The following is a 15233-nucleotide window of genomic DNA, read 5'->3' as shown; positions in this document are numbered from 1 at the left end:
TGTGGTACCTTGCATTCAATCTTTAGTGTGCGGCAGATGATCGCATGAAGAGTAGCCTCCACAATGCTGAAGACCGCCACTCTGGATCCGCACATCAGGGAAGACCGCTCCACACCTCCAGGAAGAAGATAGATGTCCCTGCAATAGTGTTGTTTGAGTGCCATGGTCTGCTTTTATTGGTCTAAGTTAAAAAAGTCCCTCAAGTCTGTGCGTGCTTGAGCTGTGTCTTCTGGATGTTGTTTATGAGCTTTTTCTGCCTCTGTAAGTGTTTGCAGAAGATCATTATATTTTTCCCGGTGTAGTTTGTGTAGCCTAGCCTTATGTTTGATTAATACGCCTCTAACCACTCACTTGTGTGCCTCCCATATCGTCATTTCCGAGGTCTCATTTATAGTGTTAATTTGAAAATATTCTGTGATGGTTTTCTCTAAGTCTACTTTGACTAGTGCATCATCTAACAGATGATTGTTTAGTCGCCATTGGAATGGGACGAGAGTTGTTTCTGGCCACTCTAAGGTACACGTTACTGGTGAGTGATCTGACCAGGTAATTGGCAATATTTTGGTTGTTTTAATTGTGGGCAAGAGCACGGGATTGACAAAAAAAGTAGTCTAAATGGGAGTAGACCCGGTGGGGATGGGGAAAAAAAGGTGTAGTCCCTTCTGGTCGGATTTATTTATTGCTAAACATCATGTATGGCCAAGTCTCTGAGAAGATGATTAATAATCTTGAGATCTCTTTTGGGTATCGTTGAGGTGTCCCCCGAGGTGTCTAATTTGGAATAGGGACGTTGAAATCTCTGCCCACAATGAATGAGCCTTTTTTATGATCTAGAATGTGATTTGAAAGATTTCTCATGAAGGTTCTTTGAGCTTTGTTGGGAAAATATGTGTTAACAATTGTAATAGGGTGCCCATATAATAACCTGTGTACTATGATACCCTCTAGGTCTTTGTCTATGTGGATTGATTGAAACAGAGTGTTTAAATAGAACACCCACCCCACCCTTTCTATTTGGCCCTGAGGCAAAAAAGGTGAGTAGGTAATCTTTATAATGCCATTTTGAAATTCCCCCTTTTGAAATGGGAGTCCTGAATAAGGACTATGTTTCCCCTTAATCTGTGAAGATTCTTCACAACTATGTTATGTTTTGTTGGACTATTCAAGCCTTTAGCGTTTATAGTTATAAATGTGAGTGTTTTGCATGCCATGGGTAGTGAAAGGACTAGGAGGGGAAAAAAAAGGTGGGGGGAAAGAAGGGGAAAAAGCAGCGGTTGAAACGAGAAGAGGTAAGGAGTGGGTAAGTTTACAGTAAGTGAAAAAGGGTTTGTAACCTATGAGATAGGGGGGAGGGTATGAGGTTACTTATAAAATGGAGAGAGGAATGAGCCTTTCCTCTTTAAGGGTCATTTGAATATCTTAAGCTAGTAGAATATGGATAATTAATTCCCGGACAATTTTGTTTGTGCGTTCCGAATGCTTGTGTCAGGCAGCAAATAATATTCCCATATGTGTGGTAGTGGCATGGCCCACCTCTGGGATATATAAATCTCAATTGACCCCCAAGCTGTTTTACTAGAGGTAAAGTTGACATAATACATTTAACTATAAATAAATTAAACACCTGCATGCTTAACAGTTGAGAGAGGCAAGGGACCATAGTCATTTAAATGTAGGAATAGGCCACTAGCCTGTTACACTGATTACATATCACTGAGTAGTGTTTTTCTATTGCACTTCAATGTTACTTCAATCCCAACCTCAATGGGCATATCCAGCCACTAAAGATGTTATGCTGTGAGGTGGAGGAGGGAGACAGTAGAGGGTAAATCCCTTAGGTGTTGTGCCGATTGTGAATTTTGACTATGTTGTTGAGTCATATACAAATTATCTCAAATGTGTTCCTATATTGTGTCATGGTGTGCCCACTGCCCCTCTAGAATTCAATTGGCCCCAAAGTCAGTGGGGTATAAATAAGAGCCAACATTGTCATTTAGGTAAACTATAGAAAAACATATAACAAATGGTAAATAAAGGAAACCATCAATGTACATTTTTAAGATCTAGCTGTTGATATGATACAATGACCCTTGGCCTATGATTAGCCCTTTCTATTGCAATGTGACATTTCTTTATTCCTGGCTTAGTTTAACCAGGTGAACTACCTAGGAAATCTTGCTGTGGGGTGAAGGTAGAGGTCAGCAAATGGTATGTCACTGGGGTGCTGTTCTGGTTATGAATATAGGCTAGGTGGTTGTGTCAGATGCCGGTGGCCCCACATACAAACTATCTTCATATCGTAAACCAGTCTGGATATATTATGTGGGCTTATACTAATAACACATATAAAAACAGGTCAAGAACTAGCACTATAGATGGGTATTTGTTTAGTCCTGATATTACTTAACATTTAACAAATAAAGCCTTCTGCAGTTTCCTGCTGTGGGATGGGGGCAAGATTAAATCACTGCCTGAACTTATCGCGTTCCGTGAGTCCCTTAAGCCAGACTCAATAGGGAAAAGAGAAAAAGAACAGTTAAGCATAATATAGTCTTACGGCATTCTGAAGTTCTTCAAGATAGAGTCTTTGGCACATAAACTAAGGGTGATAGGAGGTGGTGATACGGCTTAGTGAGTGGTATATGATAACTCATCCTGGCATGGAGGTGGTGAGCTGGTTGCTATCAGCCTGAGGCAGAGGGAAAGATCTCGTATTTTCTGAGTCTGTGTCAGGAAAGGCAATTTTTAAGCCAAACTTCTTGTTAAACTTGTGGAGGTCATCGGGATAGCGATACATTATGGTTTCTCCATTCTTTGTGGTAATTATGCTCACCGGGAAACCCCAGCGGTATTGGATCCCTGCGGACCTGAGCGTGTCGGTGATGAATCTCAATTCTTGTCGCTTCTGAAGAGTGGTTGGACTGATATCTGAGAATATCTGGATATTGAAGCCCGCATGGGTGATAGGGGATTTTGCCCTAGCGTTCTTCAGCACTTCTTTGTCCATAAAGTTTAAAAAGCGGACTATAATGTCTCGGGGGGGGGGGGGGTGCTTTAGCTGTAGGTTTTGGCATTAAAGCCCTATGAGCTCTCTCCAGGATCATCTCTGGTGCAGTTAGAGTTCCTTTAACTGAGCGAAACAGGTCCTGAAAGCAGCCCTGGAGGGCAGATGGTAGTATGGATTCGGGGATCCCCCTGACCCTTAGGTTGTTTAACTGTTGCAATTGTCGAGATCTTCAACCTTGTCCAGCAAGAAGTTAATGGTCTCTTCTTGATTATGCAGTTGTTTAGTTGATTGTTGCACATCATCACACAGCATCGTCTGCATGCTTTCAAGTTTAGACACCTTTTGTTTGACCTGTGTGATGTCTTTGCACAGTTCACCAAATAAGCCTCTGACCTCTTTGAGAATTTCTTTAATATTGTCCTTGGATGACAGAGTTTTGAGGTCCTCTTTGGTAATAAAAGCGCTAGTGTCAGGGTTAGATTCATTCACCAGTGTCTGAATTTGTTTTTTATGAGGGTCAGACCCATTGTCAACCTGAGGTTCTGCAGCTTTAAGGTATTGATTAAGGGTCGTGGATTTTAGTGGCGTCTCCATTTAGATGCTCTCTTGCAGGGCATCACAGAGCACCCAGTTGTTAACACAGTAGTCTCTTGGTATTAGCAGTAATCTAAGTGTCTTTGTTCTGAGTATACAGATCCAAAAGTTCTCTCCTTATGGGATGGATGAAAAGCTTAATACGGAATGTAATCACTGCTGCTGGCAAGTACAGTCAGTTGTCATAAATAAATAAGTATCACAGTCTCCTGTTATATTAAAGATGCCCAGACTATATAAGCCTGTAGCTCCTCACTATAGAGTTGTTGTACATCAGTGTGCCTAGAGATAATTTACTTATGAGCCTTTTGAGGGTTGTTCTAAAGGGGTTGATATAGCTGCCCCTTCCTTAAATGAAGTGCGCAACAGGCTTATTATATATGCTAGGCCGCCTCCGTATCCCTCTGTGTACCTTGCAGTTGTTCTGCTATGCGCAGAGAGGACAATAACCCCTTAGTTCTTTACCTGGCACCTCGTGGTCTAAGAGATGTCGTTTGTCAAAAGCCAGCCTGTTTCAGGGTAAGCAATCTCACCACCGCACCTGAGGCCCGCGAGTATTGGAGGACAGCATTGCGCCGGGTGGGTCCCGGCGTGGATGTCTAGGCAGAGCCTCTGTGCAGGGCCTTTCTGGATCCTCCGGTTGGTGAGAAGAGTCAGCAGTTGCTCGGTCACTTTAGGAGACCAACAGGTCCAACAGCTCCTGCAGTTGCCATGCGGGTGTGATACGGTCTATTACAGAGCAACGACTGCCTTGCCCTGTATCCACCCAGGGGCCCTAGGTCACTTTGTGATAGTTAGGGTAACCCATGGACTACATTTAATGTCGGGAACTTGATGTTATGATCCCTTAGGGAGAAAATCGGCTACAGAGCCTAGTGAGTGTGCGGCCATTACCCTGCTTGGCCAGACTCCGCCCCAAAAGATATTTTTATGTGATTATTTATATCTTAATAACACTTATGCTCCAGTGGTTGCAATGACATAAAAAAAATTCTGGAAATATTTGGGTTAATTTTCAAAATGTGATGCAACACAATTATTTGTAGTAATGATTTTACTTACAAGTATAAATATGCATTGTACAATTTTGATTTTTATGTGTTGATGTTGCATATCTAGTTACTATACTTGCATAGCACACACATGTTTATATTGTTTGTATGCTGTTTCTAAGAGAACGTTTTTTTCAGCTTTTGGATTGGTTGCAATCATCTTTAATAGGTGTGCTATACGGGTGTGGAGTCATCCTTTGATTAAGTGCCATACGGCATGAAACATGTCAGGACTCCGCCTCCTCTTCTCATTGTAATTGTTGCATTGTGCATGCTTTTAACGTTTTCAAATAAAGCATTTACATTTTTTACTCATAAGGATTTTTGGAGTGCTGCCTTTTCATTGTTTGTAACATTTTGGGGCTGGCTCGGCTCATCTTTTTTGACTGGCACCCCGCCAGCAGTGCACGTTTCAGCTTGCCGAAAATCACTAGCTTGGATTGGACCAGCATACACACAATTCCTAGGCTGTAGCAACATCATCACCTTTGTACTAGCTTTAGTAATATGCAAAACCTGAGATAAATCTTTATTAACAGCCTCACACTGTTGTGTTTTTATATAATGATGAGAAAATATTGTTCTGGATTTTGTTGTGATAAAAATAATATATATATATATATATATATATATATATATATATATTGTTTAATCAAGAAAATAATTTGTGTTTAAGACAAATATATAATATTGTACAGCAGCAGGAACAACACATCTTCTTTGACTCCCTCCTCTATACACAGACAATAAGGCACCAACGTGCAACCCCTCCCTGGCCCCACAGCAATGACACAGCACCTGAAAAGAAACAGAGCACTGCACAAGCAGATAATAAAGACAAAATATTGCATAAAACATTTTCCAGAAAAAAAGCTCATACTGTTACAAAAGGAAATAAATCTTTCTCAGCCAAATGAGTCCCAAAAACATTGTGGGCTCCATCTGGTGGAAAGCGGTGTAAATAGAATACATTTATGGTATACCCATCTCCATTACTGGTTTCCCACTTCATTGGCTTCTTCTATGTAAGGTGCCACACAAATGTATGTATATAGTGTGTATTGAGCACATACAGGCCTAGATTTGGAGTTCGGCGGTAGCCGTCAAAACCAGCGTTAGAGGCTCCTAACGCTGGTTTTGGCCGCCCGCTGGTATTTGGAGTCAGTGATTAAAGGGTCTAACGCTCACTTTTCAGCCGCGACTTTTCCATACCGCAGATCCCCCTACGCCATTTGCGTAGCCTATCTTTTCAATGGGATCTTTCTAACGCCGGTATTTAGAGTCGTTTCCGAAGTGAGCGTTAGAGCTCTAACGACAAGATTCTAGCCGCCTGAAAATAGCAGGAGTTAAGAGCTTTCTGGCTAACGCCGGTTCATAAAGCTCTTAACTACTGTACCCTAAAGTACACTAAAGTACACTAACACCCATAAACTACCTATGTACCCCTAAACCGAGGTCCCCCCACACCGCCGCCACTCGATTAAAATTTTTAACCCCTAATCTGCCGACCGCCACCTACGTTATATTTATGTACCCCTAATCTGCTGCCCCTAACCCCGCCGACCCCTGTATTACATTTATTAACCCCTAACTTGCCCCCCACAACGTCGCCGCCAGCTACTTAAAATAATTAACCCCTAATCTTCCGACCGCAAATCGCCGCCACCTACGTTATCCCTATGTACCCCTAATCTGCTGCTCCTAACATCGCCGACCCCTATATTATATTTATTAACCCCTAATCTGCCCCCCTCAACGTCGCCGACACCTGCCTACACTTATTAACCCCTAATCTGCCGAGCGGACCTGAGCGCTACTATAATAAATGTATTAACCCCTAATCCGCCTCACTAACCCTATCATAAATAGTATTAACCCCTAATCTGCCCTCCCTAACATCGCCGACACCTAACTTCAATTATTAACCCCTAATCTGCCGACCGGAGCTCACCGCTATTCTAATAAATGTATTAACCCCTAAAGCTAAGTCTAACCCTAACACTAACACCCCCCTAAGTTAAATATAATTTAAATCTAACGAAATAAATTAACTCTTATTAAATAAATTATTCCTATTTAAAGCTAAATACTTACCTGTAAAATAAATCCTAATATAGCTACAATATAAATTATAATTATATTATAGCTATTTTAGGATTAATATTTATTTTACAGGCAACTTTGTAATTATTTTAACCAGGTACAATAGCTATTAAATAGTTAAGAACTATTTAATAGTTACCTAGTTAAAATAATAACAAATTTACCTGTAAAATAAATCCTAACCTAAGTTATAATTAAACCTAACACTACCCTATCAATAAAATAATTAAATAAACTACCTACAATTACCTACAATTAACCTAACACTACACTATCAATAAATTAATTAAACACAATTCCTACAAATAAATACAATTAAATAAACTAGCTAAAGTACAAAAAATAAAAAAGAACTAAGTTACAGAAAATAAAAAAATATTTACAAACATAAGAAAAATATTACAACAATTTTAAACTAATTACACCTACTCTAAGCCCCCTAATAAAATAACAAAGACCCCCAAAATAAAAAATTCCCTACCCTATTCTAAATTAAAAAAGTTACAAGCTCTTTTACCTTACCAGCCCTGAACAGGGCCCTTTGCGGGGCATGCCCCAAGAATTTCAGCTCTTTTGCCTGTAAAAAAAAAACATACAATACCCCCCCCCAACATTACAACCCACCACCCACATACCCCTAATCTAACCCAAACCCCCTTAAAGAAACCTAACACTAAGCCCCTGAAGATCTTCCTACCTTGTCTTCACCATACCAGGTTCACCGATCCGTCCTGGCTCCAACATCTTCATCCAACCCAAGCGGGGGTTGGCGATCCATAATCCGGTCCAGAAGAGGCTCCAAAGTCTTCCTCCTATCCGGCAAGAAGAGGACATCCGGACCGGCAAACATCTTCTCCAAGTGGCATCTTCGATCTTCTTCCATCCGGAGCGAAGCGGCAGGATCCTGAAGACATCCAGCGCGGAACATCCATCCGGACCGACGACTGAACGACGAATGACTGTTCCTTTAAGGGACGTCATCCAAGATGGCGTCCCCTCGAATTCCGATTGGCTGATAGGATTCTATCAGCCAATCGGAATTAAGGTAGGAATTTTCTGATTGGCTGATGGAATCAGCCAATCAGAATCAAGTTCAATCCGATTGGCTGATCCAATCAGCCAATCAGATTGAGCTCGCATTCTATTGGCTGATCGAACAGCCAATAGAATGCGAGCTCAATCTGATTGGCTGATTGGATCAGCCAATCGGATTGAACTTGATTCTGATTGGCTGATTCCATCAGCCAATCAGAAAATTCCTACCTTAATTCCGATTGGCTGATAAATCCTATCAGCCAATCGGAATTCGAGGGACGCCATCTTGGATGACGTCCCTTAAAGGAACAGTCATTCGTCGTTCAGTCGTCGGTCCGGATGGATGTTCCGCGCTGGATGTCTTCAGGATCCTGCCGCTTCGCTCCGGATGGAAGAAGATCGAAGATGCCGCTTGGAGAAGATGTTTGCCGGTCCGGATGTCCTCTTCTTGCCGGATAGGAGGAAGACTTTGGAGCCTCTTCTGGACCGGATTATGGATCGCCAACCCCCGCTTGGGTTGGATGAAGATGTTGGAGCCAGGACGGATCGGTGAACCTGGTATGGTGAAGACAAGGTAGGAAGATCTTCAGGGGCTTAGTGTTAGGTTTCTTTAAGGGGGTTTGGGTTAGATTAGGGGTATGTGGGTGGTGGGTTGTAATGTTGGGGGGGGGCATTGTATGTTTTTTTTTTACAGGCAAAAGAGCTGAAATTCTTGGGGCATGCCCCGCAAAGGGCCCTGTTCAGGGCTGGTAGGTAAAGAGCTTGTAACTTTTTTAATTTAGAATAGGGTAGGGAATTTTTTATTTTGGGGGGCTTTGTTATTTTATTAGGGGGCTTAGAGTAGGTGTAATTAGTTTAAAATTGTTGTAATATTTTTCTTATGTTTGTAAATATTTTTTTATTTTCTGTAACTTAGTTCTTTTTTATTTTTTGTACTTTAGCTAGTTTATTTAATTGTATTTATTTGTAGGAATTGTGTTTAATTAATTTATTGATAGTGTAGTGTTAGGGTAATTGTAGGTAGTTTATTTAATTATTTTATTGATAGGGTAGTGTTAGGTTTAATTATATCTTAGGTTAGGATTTATTTTACAGGTAAATTTATTATTTTAACTAGGTAACTATTAAATAGTTCTTAACTATTTAATAGCTATTGTACCTGGTTAAAATAATTACAAAGTTGCCTGTAAAATAAATATTAATCCTAAAATAGCTATAATATAATTATAATTTATATTGTAGCTATATTAGGGTTTATTTTACAGGTAAGTATTTAGCTTTAAATAGAAATAAGTTATTTAATAAGAGTTAATTTATTTCGTTAGATAAATATTATATTTAACTTAGGGGGGTGTTAGTGTTAGGGTTAGACTTAGCTTTAGGGGTTAATCCATTATTAGAATAGCGGTGAGCTCCGATCGGAAGATTAGGGGTTAATAATCGAAGTTAGGTGTCGGCGATGTTAGGGAGGGCAGATTAGGGGTTAATACTATTTATGATAGGGTTAGTGAGGCGGATTAGGGGTTAATAACTTTATATAGTAGCGCTCAGGTCCGCTCGGCAGATTAGGGGTTAATAAGTGTAGGCAGGTGTCGGCGACGTTGTGGGGGGCAGGTTAGGGGTTAATAAATATAATATAGGGGTCGGCGGTGTTAGGGGCAGCAGATTAGGGGTACATAGGGATAACGTAGGTGGCGGCGGTTTACGGAGCGGCAGATTAGGGGTTTAAAAAAATATGCAGGGGTCAGCGATAGCGGGGGCGGCAGATTAGGGGTTAATAAGTGTAAGGTTAGGGGTGTTTAGACTCGGGGTACATGTTAGAGTGTTAGGTGCAGACGTAGGAAGTGTTTCCCCATAGGAAACAATGGGGCTGCGTTAGGAGCTGAACGCTGCTTTTTTGCAGGTGTTAGGTTTTTTTTCAGCTCAAACAGCCCCATTGTTTCCTATGGGGGAATCGTGCACGAGCACGTTTTTGAGGCCGGCCGCGTCCGTAAGCAACTCTGGTATCGAGAGTTGCATTTGCGGTAAAAAATGCTCTACGCTCCTTTTTTGGAGCCTAACGCAGCATTTGTTTGAACTCTCGATACCAGAGTTAATTTTATGGTGCGGCCAGAAAAAAAGCCCGCGGAGCGTTAGCAGCCCTTTTACCGCCGAACTCCAAATCTAGGCCACAGTAATATGTCTTTTACCAGTTTGTATGTCCAGTGTGAGACAGAATAATATAAATATTGTGAATGAACAGTGATGCGTACAGAGTATGTATTATGTGTGTTCCACAGTATGCAAAAGATCGTGTAGAGGATTGTGCATGTGCACACTTGGTCCTATAAAATGTACAAGAATGTTACAAGCAGTGATTTGAGCATTTAGTAGAGTATGGGCCTAGCAGCAAGCAGAGGGTGAGCAGCACACAGAGTTTATATACAGCACATGCAGAAAAAGCTTTGTGCTGCAGCAATGTGGTTGAGTGTGAATCTGAATGGCATGATGAGCCTGCACATTGTAAAGAATAATGTGTGCATATGAAGACCAGTGTGTGCTTCATGCAGAGCAGCATGTGTAGGTTTAGAGCAGTTTGTATGGGAAGCAGTGTACTCCCTGTACTGTAGGCCTTACACACATTTTTTTTACTTCTCTCAGAAGTCTTAAACAATTTAATTAAGGCACTTTACAAACCATCTTTCAATCAGGCCATCACGTTTATGAGGCTTCATGTGTGGTAGCATCTCTCAAAGAAGCGGCCCAAAGTAGATGCCCGCAGGGCCTGAACAAGCGTTACTGCCCACAAGGCAGAGACCATCCCTGGGAGGTAGAACACAAATCTTTCCTCTTCTTGCTATTTTAGTCCAATTTTAGGACATCTGAATTAACCTTCATAAAGTAGAGGCTGTCGTCCTTCAGAAAGCTGTAGTAGAGGACATGCAATAGGATAGTGCTGAAGTGCCACAAAGCAAAATGAGTTTATATAAAAAAACCTCAACTGTATTTTTTTAATTTGTTTCCTATATTTTTAAAGATTTGTTAATGAATTTAATTGAATAGTTCTTCCATATTAAAGAGGCTAATTTAATACATAATGATTTATAGTATAGTTCAAGCTTGAGGAGGTCTGTCCAATTAAACATTTGTGAGGGTTGTTCCTGTTATCCAATGAGCAACAGATTCTTAAGTATCAGCCAATTAAAAATCCTGTATTTCCCTATAGGTTTATAACTAAACTTAGAGCCTAGATACACCATTTTCATTTAAAATTAGTCGAACTGCTATTAACTTCAGCAACAAATATCACCTGGCCCTGTTGTATCAGTCTCATCACATATACTGATCTAATCATAAATATCTTGTGATCTGCATATTATTTTATTTCTTTTTTTTTTGGAACTTAGTATTAATACATTGAAAATATAAAGCGATTGCATAATGACATGTCACAAGCGTCATCTGTGCTTTTTCACATAAATAAAAGAAAACCAAGAGAGGCAAAAACATTTTATAATGGTTATCAGCAGACTCCACTTGGTCATTAAGAACAATGAAAATAAAAAATTGGTTCTTGACTCCTGATAGGAGGAACCATATGTAGTGGCACTTGCTATATAGCGACATTTAAACCATTGTAAAGCACAAATAAACTAGATGTTGTATTCAGTACAAAAAATGTGGATAATAGCATCTCTAAAAAAGCAAAACAGGAATGCATTACCCACCGAACAGAAAAAAAGAATAAGGAAAAAGTGGGAGGGGGAGAGAGGAAAAAAGGGGGTGGGGTGGGAGGGGGAACTAAAAGGGTATTTATCTCCTTCTTTGGTCAGTCACCTGGGAAGTACCTATAGTTATCTGTTGGTTAAAACAATCATGATTTCTAAGAGAAAACCACCTGGATTTGAACTTCTGGAGAAAAAGATAAGATCAGTTTCTTCTCTATTTTAGACAGAAACGTTTTATCTCTTTTTCATTATAGATCCTCAGGCCGAATTGTTCCAAGGTCATTTGATTTTGTAGCATTTTTAAAAATTCTGAAAATCTGAGCCCAGATCTACTTTTCCAATATTTTAGAATTAAGTTCCGCATTATCATAATAACTGTGTTTACAAGTTTGTAGGCTGGGTTTAGAGATGAATATTTAAAGAAAGAAAAAAAAAACTTGTAGTGACTGTATTTGGATATCATTTCCCAATAGTCTATTTAACCAAAAAAAGGATTTTACTCCAAAATTTAAAAACTTTTGGCATTTCCAGAAACAATTGTAAAATGTCTGCATCTTAAGCCGACATTAGAGCAATGCACATAATTGCTGGACCATTTAGCAGCGCTTGTTGGTGTAATATACGCCATATTTATTAATTAAAAATGAGATTCATGCCAGTTTATGGAGACTAGAGTTTTTTCAACTAGTTGGACACTTTGGGGGATATTTTCTATGGATAATTCTGTGTCTATAATTCAGGGAGCAGTCTGTTCCATTTTACATGCAAAGCTTCAATATGAGTTTTACCCTGAATGTCATTTATGTATATGTGTGTGTGTGTGTGTGTGTGTATGTATATGTATATATATATATATATATACAAATTATTGGGGAGTAGGATAATATAATTTATAGAAAATACACATGGGTGCAGACCCTGATGCACATATAGATTCACTATTTCAATAGAGAGAAACACGAAGAGGACACAGTAGTGTCCTCTCCAAAGAAAGACAGGGATTTCAGCACTCCAAAATTTTAACTCTTTAATAAGAGAGATCCATAAAGTATTCAAATTATATATGTAAAAAATGGTGCTCCCCACCCCAGCGCAACCTGATCAGCGGCCGGGCCCCCTAAATCAAACCACACATAGATAGTTAATAAATGAATTTTATTACAAGTGCGAATAAAAATCAAGTCTTTCAAAATGTAAAAAACACATAGAAAAAGCTGGCCAGCTCACATTGGTTGCTAACGATGCAATGATAATAACCTTAAATATAGTTATAGCAAAGTTATTTGGCAACACCCCAAGCCTGTGGGTAGCCCTGTGAATACACAGGAATCTGCTACCATGGATATAGGAGGGGATCCATGCAAAATAACTAAGAAGACAGCAACAAGTATTGGCAACACCTCTCTCAGAGGATAACCCAAACTGATTGGAAATATGTTATCATGAGGTAAGTACCTGAGGATCTATGCCTAATACTTCTAAGTATAAGCAGTAAAATACATGTAAGTTGTTATAACATGTAAGGCTTATTTTTACACTTTCGTACTAATGGACAACACCCTTACCAGAGGATAGCGCCAATATAATAAAAGGTTACAGCTACCATAGTAAACCATATACGGGATCTATGTCCATAGAGTACTACTAGCGTAATCACAGCAAGTAAGACCATTAAACATAAAATGTATCAAGCAGGCAAAAAAGGGAAACATATTAAAGAGTTACTGGTACTTCACATGCAACTTGTAGTGAAAAATGTTGCCAAACAGAGATCAACTCTGTACTTGGTTTCCCAAGGAGTGTGTTCCATTTAGAAAGTTAGACTCGATAGTCAAAGATAACATATCAAGCGACTCTTGGATATTCGGTTCTCCGTTACGTCCTTATGTCATAGCCTGATCTGGATACAACAACTTGCTTCTTATGGGGATTCCCAGACTGTATTTTACAGCTAATATGGTTCCAAAGCTGTGTTTAACATTTGCATCGAGCAAACAAAATGAAAGCTTGATTCCCAGCTGTGTGATAGTGACGTTCCACGCCAACGGCCGTTTCACCCCCCACGTGACTTAGACGTCATTGGGGCTTCCTCAGGGTGTATGATTCAAAGTCCCATACTTGTTCTATTTAAACTCAGCCCTTCTCCTGGATTGGTGAAAATATTTTAGCGATAATTAGCACAACATATGTTTGTATGCTGCACACAATAAAAGAAAAAACAAACAAAATATACTCATATTCTAAAGCACGTTAATTCAGTATTTGCAATTACTCCAAAGTTGTATTCCACAACCACTTGTCTAAGAGTAGCAACAGTAATATTAGCACTTGCTTAATATTTAAACTTTATAGAGCCGTTTACGTTCTGCCTCCAGTACAGCGGATGCAGTAAAGGACGAGCATTAGGAAAACACACATTACCACAGTCCCCAATATAGTAGCAATTGGAACTATAAAGTCCATGAAAAATATGTACTTTTTCAGCTTGTTATACGTATTGAAAACAATATTCATACTAGGGTGCGATAAGGAGTGAAAGTAATTATTTACACATTGCTACAGTAAAATAAATAGACAGTAAGAGAGTGGACCTACAGTTATTTATCATTCAATTCTTACAATTTTAAGTGGATTATGATATTAGATAATATTAAAGAAAAGAGGCAAAGTCTAATTTTTCGTTTAGTCCTTTTGGTGATAGAGTTTTTAATCTATATATCCAAGCTACCTCTTTCTAAGTAATAGATTGTCTATATCACCACCTCTACCATGAAGAGGCATTTCTCAATGCCTATTACTTTGCGGTCATCCACTGAACAATTGTGACAAAGTTTAAAGTGTAGAGCTATATTACTATTAATATTTCCTTCCTTTGCATTAGCGATATCATTACGATGTTCTGTAATTCTATCTTTCAGATTCTCTTAGTTTTTCCTGGTATAGTATAGGGGCACGGGCAATACAGTAGATATATTAACACTATAACAATAGATTTAAATTGTTATTATTTAGGTGGAGACAAATTCCTTTTAAAGTTGTCACAGAGCCTTTCCACAGTATAAATATGTCGTTCCACATAGCGACGCCACATCAATACTGAGGAAATTTATTAATTCATTATATTCCTCAAAGACCGACAAGAAGCTCCCATAAGCTCTAATCGCAATGTAAAATATGCAATGAATCAGCACTTAAAACTGATAGGAGACTCCCTATTGTGGGAGAAAAAGGAGAAAAAAACAGATAACAGAGTGAGGTTCATTACAGAATTAGACAATTTATAAATTGCAAATCTGACATTGTAATATATCTACTGTATTGCCCCGTGCCCCCTATACTATACAGGAAAAACTAAGAGAATCTTGAAAGATAGAATTACAGAACATCGTAATGATATCGCTAATGCAAAGGAAGGAAATATTAATAGTAATATAGCTCTACACTTTAAACTTTGTCACAATTGTTCAGTGGATGACCTCAAAGTAATAGGCATTGAGAAATGCTCTCTCATGGTAGAGGTGGTGATATAGACAATCTATTACTTAGAAAAGAGGTAGCTTGGATATATAGATTAAAAACTCTATCACCAAAAGGACCTAAACGAAAAATTAGACTTTGCCCCTTTTATTTAATATTATCTAATATCATAATCCACTTAAAATTGTAAGAATTGAATGAATAAGTAACTGTAGGTCACTCTCTTACTGTCTATTTATTTTACTGTAGCAATGTGTA

At 39.1% G+C, this 15233-nt stretch overlaps 1 protein-coding gene across 1 annotated transcript in view; it reads left to right on the top strand.

Moving 5' to 3' along the window:
* The first annotated feature begins 944 nt into the window (after positions 1-944).
* Positions 945-15233, top strand: part of LOC128659744 (zinc finger protein 585A-like) — a 175928-nt gene continuing 161639 nt past the window's right edge. The window contains exon 1 of the mRNA XM_053713324.1: positions 945-1034. The gene's annotated coding sequence lies outside the window, so the exon portion shown is untranslated. The remainder of the gene's footprint in view (positions 1035-15233) is intronic.

Source organism: Bombina bombina, chromosome 5 (genome assembly GCF_027579735.1).
Source record: "Bombina bombina isolate aBomBom1 chromosome 5, aBomBom1.pri, whole genome shotgun sequence".
NCBI classification, from domain to species: domain Eukaryota; kingdom Metazoa; phylum Chordata; class Amphibia; order Anura; family Bombinatoridae; genus Bombina; species Bombina bombina.
This window is presented reverse-complemented; position numbering and strand designations above follow the sequence as displayed.